Below are 15,304 nucleotides of genomic sequence, written 5' to 3'. Positions count from 1 at the left end.
TACTTCTGTTCATGTCTCTTGTTTTTTAGCGTAGAAGAGATGATATTTACATTCTATTAGCTCTTCTGTGTCCATGCAGGCGTTTCCTTCCGGTGCCCAGTGCTGACGAAGAAGGAACACAGTGGATGAAGAATTAAAGGTATACAGGTGACAGTTCCAAGGGTGACGGTGATCGAGATTTACACTGTTAAAAGCATAAGGGTAGTTTTAATTTCTTATGGTGACCAGTCGTGTATGAACATAATATTTACAGTATATAGATGATAGTTTCTGGGATGACTGCGATCGAAATTCATATTAATTAAAAGTATACTGGTTAGCTTTTTTTTTTTATTAATTTATACTATCTTATTTTTATCCTATTTCATGTATTTATTTATTTATATATTTTTATTTATTTATTTATTTATTTTATTTTTATATTTATTTTATTATTTTTTTTTTGTGGTGGTGACTAGACAAGTATGAATTTAACATTAAAGGTATACAGGTGACACTTTGTATAGTTACCGTATATGGACTTAACGTTAATTAAAAGTGTGCGGGTATTCTTCTGTGGGAGCTATGAACGTGAAGACAAAAGATGCGCTTGACCATGAAGTACGTTGGTGTCAGCATAAACAAATAGAAACTGACTTGTATGTGTGAGTATTTGTTATTTGTATGTATGTATGTGTGTATGTATCTAGGTAGGCAGTTAGGTATTCAGGTAGGTGGGTAGGTATGTTAACTTTCACTGCACGAAGGTAAAGTCAAGGCTGAGAGACGGAGTTCGGACGAGGCGTAACAAATCAGGCAGCCAGAGTGAGATACGTCCGTTCTCCCCTCGTCTCGATCCTCCCTGACTTGACTTCATCCACCTGTCTCACTCCCCCAGCCCGCCACGCACCTCCCCCACACCCCCACGAAAAGTATAAGCAACCACCATTCTTTACCTGCAGGCGACGCTGACGAAGTATGGAAGAGGAACCGAGAGATACAGGTACATATCTTTGGACAGGTGAGATGGGCAGGTGAGGGAGGGCTTGGACACGGGAGCAATGAAGACGTTAGCTCACCTGTATCCCGACACAGGTATAGGAAATGCTAGGAATGTCCCCCTTACCCCCTTTCTCGCGCCCCTCGCCGCCTCGTGGGGAATTTATTGAGACCTTTCCTGCGCTCCTTGGCAATTACTGACGGGGAAATTTTATCAGAGTGTAAAATTCCTGTTAAATTAGTTTTCCAGTGAAGGCGAGGCGAGGGCGGCGTGGTTGGTGGCTTCCTCGCTAGCGTTCGGATGCGTAGCGCGAGGTGAGAGGAGGAGGAGGAGGAGGAGGAAGAGCAGGGCGAGGAGGAAGAGTGAGTGGTGAGCTGTGCGCGGGTCCTCAAGTCTGTCATGGTAGATTTGTTGCATATCAGTGAACCCAGTCTTTATTTGGCGATTTATGTGACCTAAGAGAACGTCATTTAGAGAGAGAGAGAGAGAGAGAGAGAGAGAGAGAGAGAGAGAGAGAGAGAGAGAGAGAGAGAGAGAGAGAGAGAGAGAGAGAAATGGGTTGCACTACTACAGTCGAGGTTAATAATACATACGTCAGGCGAGATATACAAAGAAAACGAACTGCAGATTTAGTTCATAGAAAATGGGAGGATGGAGAAATGCTAGAGAATTATCGTCCCAGTTCCAGTCAACCACCACCACCATCACCACCATCAACATCATCACCATCACTTGCGGCTCCGTCAAATAATGAACCGTGAAACACCTGGCGAACATGAGTAATTAGTTACCTGTGTCACTTGTCCGTGTGTGTGTGTGTGTGTTTGTGTGTGTGTGTGTTTGTGTGTGTGGTGTGTGTGTGTATGTGTTTACAAATCTTCTTTCCATTCCATCCCGTGTTTCTTTCCTCACGTGGACTGGAGAAGGAAGGAGGGAGGGGAGAAGGTTAGGACGGGCCGGCCACTCCTCTGTAAATCGTTTGTGGGCCGCAAATTATCCTGAATCACTCCACCGCTGTGTTTGAACTCTCTACTTAGCGCCTGGCTATCGCAAGACGCGGCTGAACTGAGGGAGTCTTCTACCGCCTTCTCAAACATTGCAGCGTCTTATCCCGACAGCTAACAGGCACCGGTGGAAGTTATTGGGGGGGTTTTCAAGTGTGTTGTTGTGGTTTTAAAGGCTCTACTTGAAAATTATTGGATTTTTAAGTGTGTTTTGTTATTTTAAATCTAGTTACTTATTACGGGTTTTCTAGTGAGTTTTATTATTATTATTATTATTATTCCAAGGTTCTGGTGGAAGTTATTGGAGTTTCCATCTGTATTTTATAATTTTGAAGTTCTAGTTAGAAATGACTGGGGTTTTCAAGTGTATCTTTATGATTGTAAGACTCGAGTTGGAAATTACTGGGATGTATTTTTTATTATTATTATTGTTATTTTATTTTTATTTATTTATTTATTTTTTAATATAATTTTAGCAATAGTTTGACGAATATTCTGCATCTTCAGTGAGAAAGACACGCATGAGAACACAACCAATAATTCTTGCGGCCTTAGGAAACAGTTCGTATGAAGATCCCTAAAACTTTTTAACACAAGGTCGAGAGAGAATGTCTTATCTCACGAGGGGTGTTACAGCGTCCCACAACACCACCACCGCCACCGCCGCTCACTGACGCCCGAGCAAGACTGGTAATGGTGCTGAGAGAAGTGCAGCTCATCTAAATACCTCGGTGCGTCATGGGTGGAGGATGAGGCGAGGAGAGGAGAGGAGAGGCGATGCGAGGGAAGGAAAGGAAATGAGATGTGAGACGGAAAAAGAGAGATTAATGAAAAGGAAATCTATAGGAAAACACACACACACACACACACACACACACACACACACACACACACACACACACACACACACACACACACACACACACACACACACACACACACACAAAGGATAAAGGCGCGCCGTTGCAAAGACTAAACCTCGAAACATCATCTGATCTGAGGCGCGGCGCGGGGAGGCAAGTCGAGGCGGGGTGAGGTAGCAAGATGGACAGGCAGCCGGCCGCACGGTGCCTCCAGACATAACGCAGTGTGGGCCATTTTTATCCAAACGGAAGAAGAGGGTGACCATCCTCATAAGTTGGACTCCAGCCGTAATTGGGCTGCGTGGCGAATTTAATAATACTGCTCCAAGGTGAGGGGTTTTTTCCTCCCCCTCTCCCCACCCCCACCCGCGTCCCAAGTCTGTGTCTCTCGTTTTTTGTTCTTTTTTTCGCGTGGATATCCGTGGCGGGGCAAGTAGATCACAGGAGAGGTGCCGCTGTGCTGGTGCCTGAGAGCTGCCGCGGGTCTTAATGCTAGGGTTTCTCCCGCGGGTAAGAGACACAGCTATTGATAAACACTACTGCCACCTGAGAGAGAGAGAGAGAGGAGAGTGGGAGGGTGGGAGATTGCAGGGCTGGTCTCAAACTCTCCGTATTACAAATTCTTCTTATTACATTCATTCAGTAATTGAGATTGTTTGAGGTGAGTTAACGCTGTGTGTCTGTGAGGTCACTGTGGAGGGAAGACAGGCAAATGAGAGGCCAAGGTCGTGAGTTGTTGTTGTTGTTGTTGTTGTTGTTGCTGCTGTTGTTGTTGTTGTTGTTGTTGTTGTTGTTGTTGTTGTTGTTGTTGTTGTTGTTGTTGTTGTTGTTGTTGTTGTTGTTGTTCTTCTTCTTCTTCTTCTACGTAAGCAATTTCTCTTTCTTCAGAAGTTAGAATAGGGATAATAATAATAATAATAGTAGTAGTAGTAGTAGTAGTAGTAGTAGCAGTAGTAGTAGTAGTAACAGCAGTAGTAGTAGTAGGAGCAGCAGCAGCAGCAACACCAACAACAACAACAACAACAACAACAACAATAACAATAATAAATAATAATAATAATAATAATAATAATAATAATAATAATAATAATAGTAATAATAATAATAATAATAATAATAATAATAATAGAATTTATATGAGCACAAAAATCAACAAAGATTTTCTTTTCATTTAAGACGTGATGAAAATAAAAATCAAAATGTAATATTAATCCGTCAAAAAGAGAAAAAAATCAATTAACTATTTATATATCTATTTTTAAACTTAATATTATTCGTGTGTGTGTGTGTGTGTGTGTGTGTGTGTGTGTGTGTGTGTGTGTGTGTGTGTGTGTGTGTGTGTGTGTGTGTGTGTGTGTGTGTGTGTGTGTGTGTTCTCTATTTACCTTTTGTCGTGTGATCTAACCTCAGCTTGTCACAATAGCCTTGCCTTCCCTCTGTGCTTCGTTCACTCCCGCACCGCATCGCTCACCCGCGGCCTTCACCACCGAACAATGCCCGCCTCACTGAATACATTAAAGGAAAAAAATACTAATAAAAAAAAAAAGAAAAGGAAACTGAAACAAAGTCGTGTAAATTAAAATGCTTCTCTTTGATGTCACTTTTGATTTCTTAATTTTATCTTTTCTTTTCTTTTTCTTTTTAATTCATTTTTTTATTGTTTCTAGTTTGTCTTGTCGTTTTAGGTAACTATTGTTATGTATTTGCCTCAAGATATTTCCTTTACGATATTTTCTTTTCTTGTTGTTGTTGATGTTATTATTTTTTTTTTTCGATTCCTTAACGCGTTTTATTTATTTATTTATTTTTACCTATTTTTTTTCTTGCTTTTAAGAAAACGATGAGGAATCAATATCGTTTTTATATGTATCATTTATCTGTTATCATTCTCTCTCTCTCTCTCTCTCTCTCTCTCTCTCTCTCTCTCTCTCTCTCTCTCTCTCTCTCTCTCTCTCTCTCTCTCTCTCTCTCTCTCTCTCTCATTTCGTTCCACTTTCCTCCCTCGTATATTTATCATTTTCTTCTTATCTTCTCATTCCACTTCAATAAACATCACACGGCTCACACTCCTCCTCCTCCTCCTGCACAAATTAAACTTCTCGCAAAAGGATACGCTTACTTTTCCCTCCGCCATGATAATCCTGGCGATAAATAACATCTTTTTCCTACTTTGCTCTGGGTCTCGGTCTGGGTCCTGGAGGGAGTGACCTACGGTAGCAGAAAATGTCGTACTCCAAAGGGGACGATGACACGTAGATGAAGGAGGAGGAGGAGGAGGAAAAGAAAATGGGAGAAAAAGAAAAAGAAAACGTGCGCAAGTAGATGGCACACACACACACACACACACACACACACACACACACACGCGCGCGCCAGAGTCAAGCAATATATTCACTCTCATTTCACTCTTCCAGTTCCTCTCACTCACAGACTCTCCCAGCTTCTCACAGATTCTTCCAGCCCCTTCCACATCCTCCCAGCCCCCCATAAACATCCTCCCATCCTCTTCCACACTCTCCCAGCCTCACACACTCCCCTATTCAAGCAAGTCACCGCCTCATCCTCGCCCTACTCGTCATCTCCCGGCGCACTGAGGCTTAATTGATTCTGGGACGAGGTACATCTTTATTTTGTGTGTGGTGGTGGTGGTGGTGGTGGCGGCAGGTAATTGTTTCAGGGGGAGAGAGAGAGAGAGAGAGAGAGAGAGAGAGAGAGAGAGAGAGAGAGAGAGAGAGAGAGAGAGAGAGAGAGAGAGAGAGAGAGAGAGAGAGAGAGAGAGAGGCAAACAGACAGGTAGACAGAGAGACAGACAGACAAGTAGATAGATAGATAGACGGACAGATAGGAAAAAAGACAAAAAAGTTAATAACAAACCAATCTCTCTCTCTCTCTCTCTCTCTCTCTCTCTCTCTCTCTCTCTCTCTCTCTCTCTCTCTCTCTCTCTCTCTCTCTCTCTCTCTCTCTCTCTCTCTCTCTCTCTCTCTCTCCTAAGTGTCTTTCCAGCAGGTCATTCTAAACAATTGGTTTTAGTGTCACGCAAGCCGTTATGTGTCTCTCTCCCTTGTGGCTCAGAGATGGCGCTGACAGGCTGAGGGGTGGTAGAGAGAGAGAGAGAGAGAGAGAGAGAGAGAGAGAGAGAGAGAGAGAGAGAGAGAGAGAGAGAGAGAGAGAGAGAGAGAGAGAGATGATGTTGATAGGGAAAAAGGGAGACAGTGTAAAGAAATGTAAGTTGCGAAGCGAGGAGAGACGGAAAAGGTAGACAGAGGTTGACGATGAGAGGAGTTTGTGTGTAAAGAAGGTTAAAAAGGAGAAAAAGGTGATGAAGAAGGGTGAAAGGATAAAAGATGATAGAGAAGTGAGAAGAGATGGAAAGGGTCAGAGAGGGGAGAGAAGGTGATGGAGAGAGGGAAGAGTGGACAGGAGGAAGGGAATAGAGAGAAAAAAAGAGAGAAAGCAGGGAGGAAAGGGAAAGAGAAGAAAAGAAGAAAGAGGGAAGGAGAAAGGAGATGAAAAGGATCCGAGAGGAGAGGAAAAGTGTAAGAGGTTAATGATTTACAATTGAGGAAATAAAAGAAATAAGAGGAAAAAGGAAAGAGAGGAACAAAATGGAAGATTATAGTGATTAAAAGGACATGATAAGAATTTTGTCTGTGTGTTTTTGTTTCTGTTTGTTTGTTTGTTAGTTTGTTTGCTTGTTTGTCTGTTCGTTTGTATGTCAGTTTCTATTTCTTTGTGGCAGTCAATCTGGGTGTCTGTCTGTCGGTATTATCTCTCTCTCTCTCTCTCTCTCTCTCTCTCTCTCTCTCTCTCTCTCTCTCTCTCTCTCTCTCTCTCTCTCTCTCTCTCTCTCTCTCTCTCTCTCTCTCTCTCTCTCTCTCTCTCTTACAATCATCACTAACAATTTTATCTCGGTTTTCTCAGCTTGTCCAATTAAGGCCAGGTATTGTCCCCGATTACCTGGCGTTGTTCTTTTACGAATAAATCCTCAAAGTCGTGACGGTCGTATAATAAGTGTGTGCGTGTGTGTGTGTGTGTGGGGAGGGGGGATTTCATTCCTTTATCTTTTTTTTTTCTCTCTATCTTTATTTCTCTATTTTTTTCCCTCACCTCGTCCCCAGATTACTTGTTTCATTTATTTTTTTTTTATGGTCCTTTTTAATTAACATGAAAGTCATAATTTGTCAGATTTTCTTTTTTTTTTCTTTTTTCTTCTATTTCTCTTCTTTTTTTCCATTTTTATTTTCCTTTTCCTTCAAACTCGTGATAATTGTTAAAGTGTTTGTTTGTTTGTTTTTCTCCTTTTTTGTGTGTGTATTTATTGATGTGTTTGTTGTTTTCATTTTCAGTTAATTTGTTTGGTCTCAGGTGAGGTGCGTGAGACAGAGAGAGAGAGAGAGAGAGAGAGAGAGAGAGAGAGAGAGAGAGAGAGAGAGAGAGAGAGAGAGAGAGAGAGAGAAGTAGCGAGTCATTATTGGCCGAAATCGCTGCATGAAATATAAGACTGAGCAACGAAAGACTGGAGTAGTGGTGTGTGTGTGTGTGTGTGTGTGTGTGTGTGTGTGTGTGTGTGTGTGTGTGTGTCGTTGCTTCTTCACTCTTGATCAGAGACAAGATAAGACAAAAATCTCTCTCTCTCTCTCTCTCTCTCTCTCTCTCTCTCTCTCTCTCTCTCTCTCTCTCTCTCTCTCTCTCTCTCTCTCTCTCTCTCTCTCTCTCTCTCTCTCTCTGGAATTTCTTGTATGTTACTACTACTACTACTACTACTACTACTACTACTACTACTACTACCGTGCTTCACTTTTTTCGTGGGGCAAGAAGCAGCTAAAAAGTGTTAGGAGCAACTTTCTCACACTCGTATTAAGGAAGAAAGAACAAAAAAAAAAAAACAATCGAAATGGCCAGAAATTGAATGGAATGGAGTTGTTATTTGTTTATTTCCTTCTTTTTCTTTTTTTTTCCTATTAATCCCTTCACTGCGATACGAAACACTTAACGAGTTTGAAGAAAAAAAGGAAAATAAAAGTTTAAAAAAGAAGAAAAAAAGAAAATCAGACAAATTATGACTTTCATGTTAATTAAAAAAAAATTACCTTAAAAATTAAACAGATAACATCACCTGAAGCAATGCAGGAGATCCTTATAAGCATCTACATGAAAGAAATGAATTAAAAAGAATATATTAGGAACTTCTATCCAGTTTAAACATTGAAGAACAAGTGAAGATGTCTCTGAGTGATTAGCAACTAAAGAAAGATGTACCGAATAGCAATCAAAGGATTAAGCAACTAAGGTGTTTCTGGTAACGAGTCTCTGGCAATCTTATTTCTGCGAAGGGAAGGGATCGAGTGTTCTGTTGGTAAGGTTTGTACACAGCGGTAATGAGGAGGTTGGGAGTTGAGTGAGGTGTTTTTATTTGTTTATTTATTTTTTTTATTTATTTGTTGTTTTTATTTCGACAAAGTTAAAACAGGCAGTGATATGAAGCACTCTTGTTTATGGAATTGAAATGTCTGTGGTTACTCATGCATGTTTTTTTTTTTTCTCTACCATGTTTGCAGGTCATGTATCTCCTCCTCCTCCTCCTCCTCCTCCTCCTCCTCCTCCTCCTCCTCCTCCTCCTCCTCCTCCTCCTCCTCCCCCTCCTCCTCCTCCTCCTCCTCCTCCTCCTCCTCTTCCTCCGCCTCTTTCTCCTCCTCCTGCCTCGCCTCCCACGGTAGCACCACCTTACATCTCCACCTGCTCTCCATCACCGCTCCTCCACCTCCTCTTCCCTCCCCTCACTCCCGGCCAGCCCTCCATCATAATATTTCTCCGAGTGAGCTAAATAATCTGGGAGGGAGTGTGTGTTCCCCTGGAGGTCGTGGATGAGTTGTCGAAGTCACGGGTAATGAGTGGGTAGCGGCGGCCGACCCACGCATCACTCCCTGTCTTCCCCCCGCCTCCCTCCCTGCCTCCCTGCCTTCCCCTCCGCCAAGCCGCCAGCCCCGTGCTTGCTAAAACTAATTCCACGATGTTTATCAGTTCCGCCTCATTATATACAGAGTCGCCAATCGCGGAATGACAGCTGTGTGTCGGATTGCAGCCGTGACACGCAGGGAGGAGCGAGGCGGCGGCGCGGCCTGCAGGGACAGCGCGGCGGTCCCAAGGGAGGGAAGGACGCGGGAGAGAAGGAAATCAGAGGGCATAATATTAACTCAATTAGTCCAACCGCAGACTCTGTTACTTTAACGACGCCGCCGTGCGGTTAGCCTGCTGAGGTGAGGCTCCGGGGTGAGTTACCTCGTGCTTAGCAGATTAGTGGGACGCGGAGGCCGTGGTGGCGGGGCCCGTGTGGCCGCGGGGCGTCTGGCGGCCCACGCCGCGCCGAAACAAGACATTGGAGGTAAATAAATGCCAGATTATCGAGTGTAAATGTGTGTTTCCGCGGAGGGAGCGCGCGGCGACACCCCGGGTGGCAAGTGTGCTCCGATTAGGCCGCCTTGTTAGTGCGCCGCGCATGCAGGCTGTCTAGGGCGGCGCGTCTGTCCTCTGGCTCCCGGCAACACCCAGCAGCCGCCATCACGGGAGGGGTGCCGCTGCAGGGTGGTCGCCGCGTAACACACGCCGGGAAGGCAGCAACACAACACAAGCAACACATTCCCCGCCAGCCTGCCAACCCGTGGCTCTCGCGTGTTTCTCCGCGGCGGCAACAACAAGGCGCTCCTCGTATTTATCACCCATTTGCCAGACGCCCTTCGTGTGGTGAGGCAGCGAGGGTTGCACTGGGCGCAGGGCAGGCATCGCTGGTCCTGACGGGAGCGCTGCAGCAGGGGGAGGGGGGAAGGGCCTGGCGGGCTGGTGGGCGGGCTGACGGGCTGTGGGCGCTGGCAGGCAGGTGGCGGCGGAGGCGGCTGCACGGGGGCTCGTAAAGCAAGGTAATTAAGTCATTGAGTCTTGCTGATTAGTGGTTATAATCGCTTGTGATGGACACATTGCAGATGGTTAAGACCCGCCTCGGCAGCCTCACTGAGAGCGCCGCGTCGCCACGCTAGACACACATTCGGGGCCAGCCTTACCATACCTAGCCAGAAATCTATCCCGGAGTGAAGGTAGGCTGTTTGAGGCCCCGGAGAATGTAGAGGGACACTCCTCCTCCCCCTTGCGCCTGGACTGCCCCCGTGGCCTGCGAAACTGAAGCTGAACGAAGATAAATGAGAAACGTCGAAGGGAGTGGGAAGGTCTCAGTCTCTTACTTGCCTGCCCTAACCTTCTCGACTTAATCAGCGGGACTCAGTGATTACTGCAAGCCGCCTAAACCCACGGTATTTAAGAGCTCGTTATTAGTGCTAAACGAGGCAAGTCATTAATTTTCGGCGGAGGAGCGAAGGGGACGGACGGGCGGCAGAACAGGACTTGTAGGTGTGTTCTGATTCTGATCTTTGTGTGTGTGTGTGTGTGTGTGTGTGTGTGTGTGCAGTAGTAGTTGTTGTTATAATAGTAGTAGTAATAGTAGTAGTTATAATTGTATCCTATCTTCGTGTGTGTGTGTGTGTGTGTGTGTGTGTGTGTGTGTGTGTGTGTGTGTGTGTGTGTGCATCTTAATTGTGTGTGTGCATCAGTGCTCCATGACTAATCCAGTGACTAGTAACTAGTTGACTGGCGTACAGACTGAGTAGGTGTATCCAGTCACTACAGGGCAGACTGGTTTATGAAGTGACTGTGCTGTGGGTTACTAGTCCACTGACTGTCTCAATACTCTTGTCAAGTTGAAACTGGTGACTGCTGTCTAGCTGTCCTTGTTTTGTCTTAAGCGAACTAACTGGTTGACTGTCGTATTGAAATTTATTGATTACTTGAGTGATTTAGCAGAGACGTATGTTTACATTTCTATTGATGTTATTGACTAACTAATGACTGGTTGGCCAATTGTCTTCCTGAAACTGGTTGGCTCTTGTTGCATATATGAGGAAGTTAGCGCTTCAACTCCTACTGACTGAATGACATGTCTGAGTGACTGGCTGACTCACACTGCCTGACTGACTGACAGATTGACAGACTGACTAACCGACTGATTTATTAATCGACCTAATTATTGATTGATTGCCTAACTAACATACCGACTTTCTGATTAATTGACTGACGCATTGACTGACTGACTGACACCCCGTTAATGACTGATCTGATGATAACAACGCGTGTGACGTCATCAACAAGGCACGAGCGATGTGTGACGATAACAAGCGAATAACCAAGTCATTAAATTATCAATCCATTGTTGTTCATTTAGCTGTTGTATTTATTTTATTTATTTATCTATTCATTTATTCGTTTGTTTGTTTGTTTGTTTGTTTACTTATTTATTTTACAGCATTGAAGCTATTATTATTTATTATTATTATTATTATTATTATTATTATTATTATTATTATTATTATTAAGCTATTTATTATTGATTACATTATTATTATCATTATTATTATTATTATTATTATTATTATTATTGTTGTTGTTGTTGTTGTTGTTGTTGTTACGGCATCAGAAATAGTCATTCTTTGTACCGTTAATTCCATTATTGTTTATTATTTATTTGTAATATGAAAACTTTGCAAGTTCTATGTATTTTGATAATCTATGAAATTATATTCTGATTATTATGTTAGACTAATTAATGTATATTTTACGCACATATGTTTTAGAAACGATTTTTTTTATTTTTTATTTCTTTATGTTGAGGTTTTAGCTATTCATGAAATTAGTTATGGATTATTTTTTATTCAGATGTGTGTGTGTGTGTGTGTGTGTGTGTGTGTGTGTGTGTGTGTGTGTGTGTGTGTGTGTGTGTGTGTGTGTGTGTGTGTGTGTGTGTGCTATAAAGAAGCTGCATACGTATTTCAATGTTGAATCTAGAATCATAAGTGTTTGCTCGTTGCTTTCAGTAATCCTGTAGCTCAGTCAATTTGCTAAGGATGATCGGATAACGACCAATCAAACCTTCCCGTTCGACTTCAAAATATGTGAAGCACCTTTTACGACTCGTATATCAGTGGAATGGTACAGAACAATTCCATCCGAAGGGAGAAAAAAGAGTATTTGTCTTCGCCATTCATGAAGGAACTCGGCACAAGCAGTCACGCAAAAATTAAGTACATATTAACTTACGGTCTGCTTGGTGTCATAACCCTTTCTTTGCTGTACAGTACAGTATTTTCCCTTAACCACCACCATTTTTTTTTCTTTACACTAGTTTCTTATAGTTATGTTGCTAAGAAAGGACAATATTAAATATCCCTGCATGCAAATTATTTCTTACACTTCATATTCTCCCTGCACTTCTTATTCCCCTACACCTCTTATTCTCCCTTTCTCTGTGTGTGTGTGTGTGTGTGTGTCCATGCAAAAATATCCTTACATTGCTTTACGAGTAAGTGCGAACAAAGCTAGGACAACAACAGTGGAAAGATTAAATTAATAAAACAACCTTCTTTTCAGTCCTTGTAAAAATGTAACAAGAAACAAACCTGCTTCATTCTGCTTCAGGAGTCCACGACGCTTCGAAGCAGATGAATCTCCGACGTGAGGAGAGCTGGGACTGAAGGTACGGTGGCAGTCAGCGAGGCAGCGGTGAGGAGGAGGAGAGGGGCGTTGCGAGGTAAGGTTATAGAAGGCTTGGTGTTGGGTGGTTTGTGGGAGGGTGTTGGAAAGGATTCGCATGGGGTTCTCAAGGAAGTGATTTAATTGATGCGGTTAATGCCAGGAGTTCTTGATAGAAACGAGGGTTTGAAGGACTTTACGTGTTGGGATTTTCTACGCATGATAGGAGGAGACGGAGGGAGGGCTGGATGGATTATTGGATTGCAGTAGTGGTAGCAAGTAGGTTCGTGTAATTTTAGGTTAGGGTTAAAGTAATTGATAGGAAGAGAGGGGGGCTGGATGGATTATTGGATTGCAGTAGTGGTAGGAAGTAGGTTCGTGTGATTTTAGGTTAGGGTTAAAGTAATTGCGTAAGTTTATAACTGAAGTTTGCGCTTTTTTTTCCAAAATTGTTTAAGGGAGCTGTCACTCACGTAAATTCACGCGAATATGTTAGTCTTTTGGCTTTTGATTTCCACCAAAGCTTGTTAAAAGTAGCAGTAATGACTTGACACGTGTTTTGGTTGCAGATTGGTGGTGACAGCTGACAACCTCGCTTAGGATTGTCAAAGCAGGATGGTTGTGACTGCCAGGATGTGAGCTATGAGGGTGCGTTGGCTTCAATTACGGTAAGTATTCAATTACGGTAAGTATAATGGGGTTTTTACAATACGATTGACGCTTTCACAGTCGGTGTCGGTTTGAGTAGCACTAGTTTTAAAGCTCTGAACAGATGGTGATACATGATCAAATTGTCTTGCCTGAATGTTCGTATAATTAAACTTGTGCAAACTTATCTCCTGCAAACTTATCTCCTGGGGTTTCAGATCACTGACTCCGCCACGAGCAGCCCCCCGGGTACTTGTTCTCGCTCTGTCCACTACATCCAGGACTGCAAATAGAGATGTGTTGCTCCAGAAATGGTGTACGGAACCTTGTGAGTTTGGTCGTGTGATTGAAGCGGTTTGATCACTGCTTGGTGAGGTGAAGTTCAGTAGTGGCTGTGAGGCTTTGTGGCTTTGGCAACGATTTGGGAAAGGTTTGTGTGGAAATTGGGAAGTGGTAGGTGACGAGCAGAATTGTGTAGCTGGTCAGGTGTGTGATGCAGTGTGTTTAGTCAGGTGTGATGGAGGGAAGAGATGACTGTGGTTCAAATAGGATAATACAACTAGGCTGATGAAAGGAGGTTGAGGTGAAGAGATTTGGTAATGGTTTGTTGATTAGTAGATATTTTGTGTGGGGAAACCTGGTAGGGAATTTAAATCTTGGGGGAGTTTGGGATAGCACTGAAGGTTATGCTGGTAGAAAATGACTGTCCTAGGAAGACGAGGGTATACGGGAGTAATTAATGACATTCTGTTGTGGTTTTTAATACGTGGTTCTAAGATGCAATGAGAGGGTTCGTCTTACAGCTGTTGACTTCACTTCAGCAGACGAACGTGAGTCAGCAGACGAACGTGAGGCGGCTAGATCACTGCAGTACCTACCTACCTTCCATCCAGGCGAATGGACTTGCGGCGGCTACAACACACTGCACCACCTTCATCCCATCCAGACAATACATGTGGAAACAATGTGTGTTAGACTTTTTGGCTGCCGTGTTGTGGTAAACAAGCATCAATGTTTGAAGAGTTCAGAGGACTCCTTTAAATAAAAACATTTTTCTACCAGGAAAGGGAAGGGCTTTCTCTGGAACCTCTTCGAAGTACCGTGAACTGTGATTTGTTAATCAAAATCCTGTAATTATGGACTTTTCCTGCAATTATGAATTTTTATATTTCTATCCTGTATGATGTTTTGTGGGAAATGTCATCTAGCTGACATGCGAGAATGGTCACAGGTTTCCAGTTAACCTCACAAGCTACCATATTAAACTTTGTAGAGCAGACCATTAATTAAAACTGCAGACCTGCAACGGCGTTTCTACAGCTAGCAGAAGTCATTTCGGTAGGAGGGAGGAGGATTGGTTGGTAGAATTTGTAGGAGGGCGGGGATTAATTTTAAAGTATCCAAAACTTAACCCCTTCCCCACACTACAACGCCCCTTCCACGCCTCCTTTCCTCTCCACCGTAATTAAAAACGTCCGCCTTCCCACCACTCACCCCATAACCGATTATTCACATACAGCGTTCGCTCCCCTCCAACTCCGCTTCCCCCCTTAAAAAAAATGTTCCGAACTGCTAGTGTGGACCATGCCCACAGTTCCACAATACCCTGTATATATATACGATACACAATACCCTCGTATATACACACACACTACCCCTGTGGTTTCGCTTGCGTTGTTACAAAACACTGCACACACCACCCCTGTGGTTTCACGCAAAGTTTTGCATGAAGGTAGGTCCGTCCGTAGGTCATACCCTACAACAAACTACCTACGTACATCAATATTGTGGTCCTCCTCCTGTGACATCATTAGAAAGGTGTAGGTCCGTCCTTCCGTGACAGTTAAGGACCTCTGTGTAGCCACCTACATAAAGGTATGATCCTAAATGACGGTTCTACAATAATAAAGGAATGCAGCACGGCTGCACCACTCAATGGATAGCGAAAGGACCTCACTTGGGGGACCAAGTGGGATGGAGAATGAATGAGACCGGAGACGCTGGGAAATTCAGAATCTGAAGGCAGGATGAAAGTTGAGCCATGAGAGGCAAGGGCACGGAAATCCCGGTCCACGGAGGGACTGAAGGCAGCGCTGGCAGATAAGAGACCAATAAACAAAGGTTTTTGGGTCACTTCGTGGCCGAGTCTGTCCACGGAACATCTCACAACCATTTGGCCTTCGCCATTTGCCATTACCATGCCGCAGCCTCCCCCACTCAACAAGGGACAAGTTCTTCTG

At 43.6% G+C, this 15,304-nt stretch overlaps 2 long non-coding RNA genes across 4 annotated transcripts in view; one reads left to right on the top strand and one right to left on the bottom strand.

Annotated features, from left to right (window-relative positions):
- The first annotated feature begins 967 nt into the window (after positions 1 to 967).
- LOC135091089 (uncharacterized) lies at positions 968 to 14,224 on the top strand. 3 transcript variants are annotated; one of them, XR_010262278.1, is made up of 5 exons: positions 968 to 982; positions 12,363 to 12,474; positions 12,986 to 13,084; positions 13,283 to 13,392; positions 13,886 to 14,224. It is a non-coding gene; the product is annotated as an uncharacterized LOC135091089 (long non-coding RNA). The 3 variants fall into 3 exon arrangements; XR_010262276.1 differs by lacking the exon at positions 968 to 982 and adding an exon at positions 10,230 to 10,244; XR_010262277.1 differs by lacking the exon at positions 968 to 982 and adding an exon at positions 11,954 to 11,968.
- The window catches only part of LOC135091105 (uncharacterized), a 5,185-nt gene continuing 3,981 nt past the window's right edge, over positions 14,101 to 15,304 (bottom strand). The window contains exon 2 of the long non-coding RNA XR_010262327.1: positions 14,101 to 15,304. This exon is cut by the window's right edge and continues 25 nt beyond it. This is a non-coding gene — a long non-coding RNA (uncharacterized LOC135091105).

The sequence above is a fragment of the Scylla paramamosain genome, chromosome 36 (assembly GCF_035594125.1).
Source record: "Scylla paramamosain isolate STU-SP2022 chromosome 36, ASM3559412v1, whole genome shotgun sequence".
Classification (NCBI taxonomy): Eukaryota; Metazoa; Arthropoda; class Malacostraca; order Decapoda; family Portunidae; genus Scylla; species Scylla paramamosain.
The sequence above is the reverse complement of the archived record's forward strand: the minus strand, read 5'-3'. Positions and strand labels throughout refer to the sequence as shown.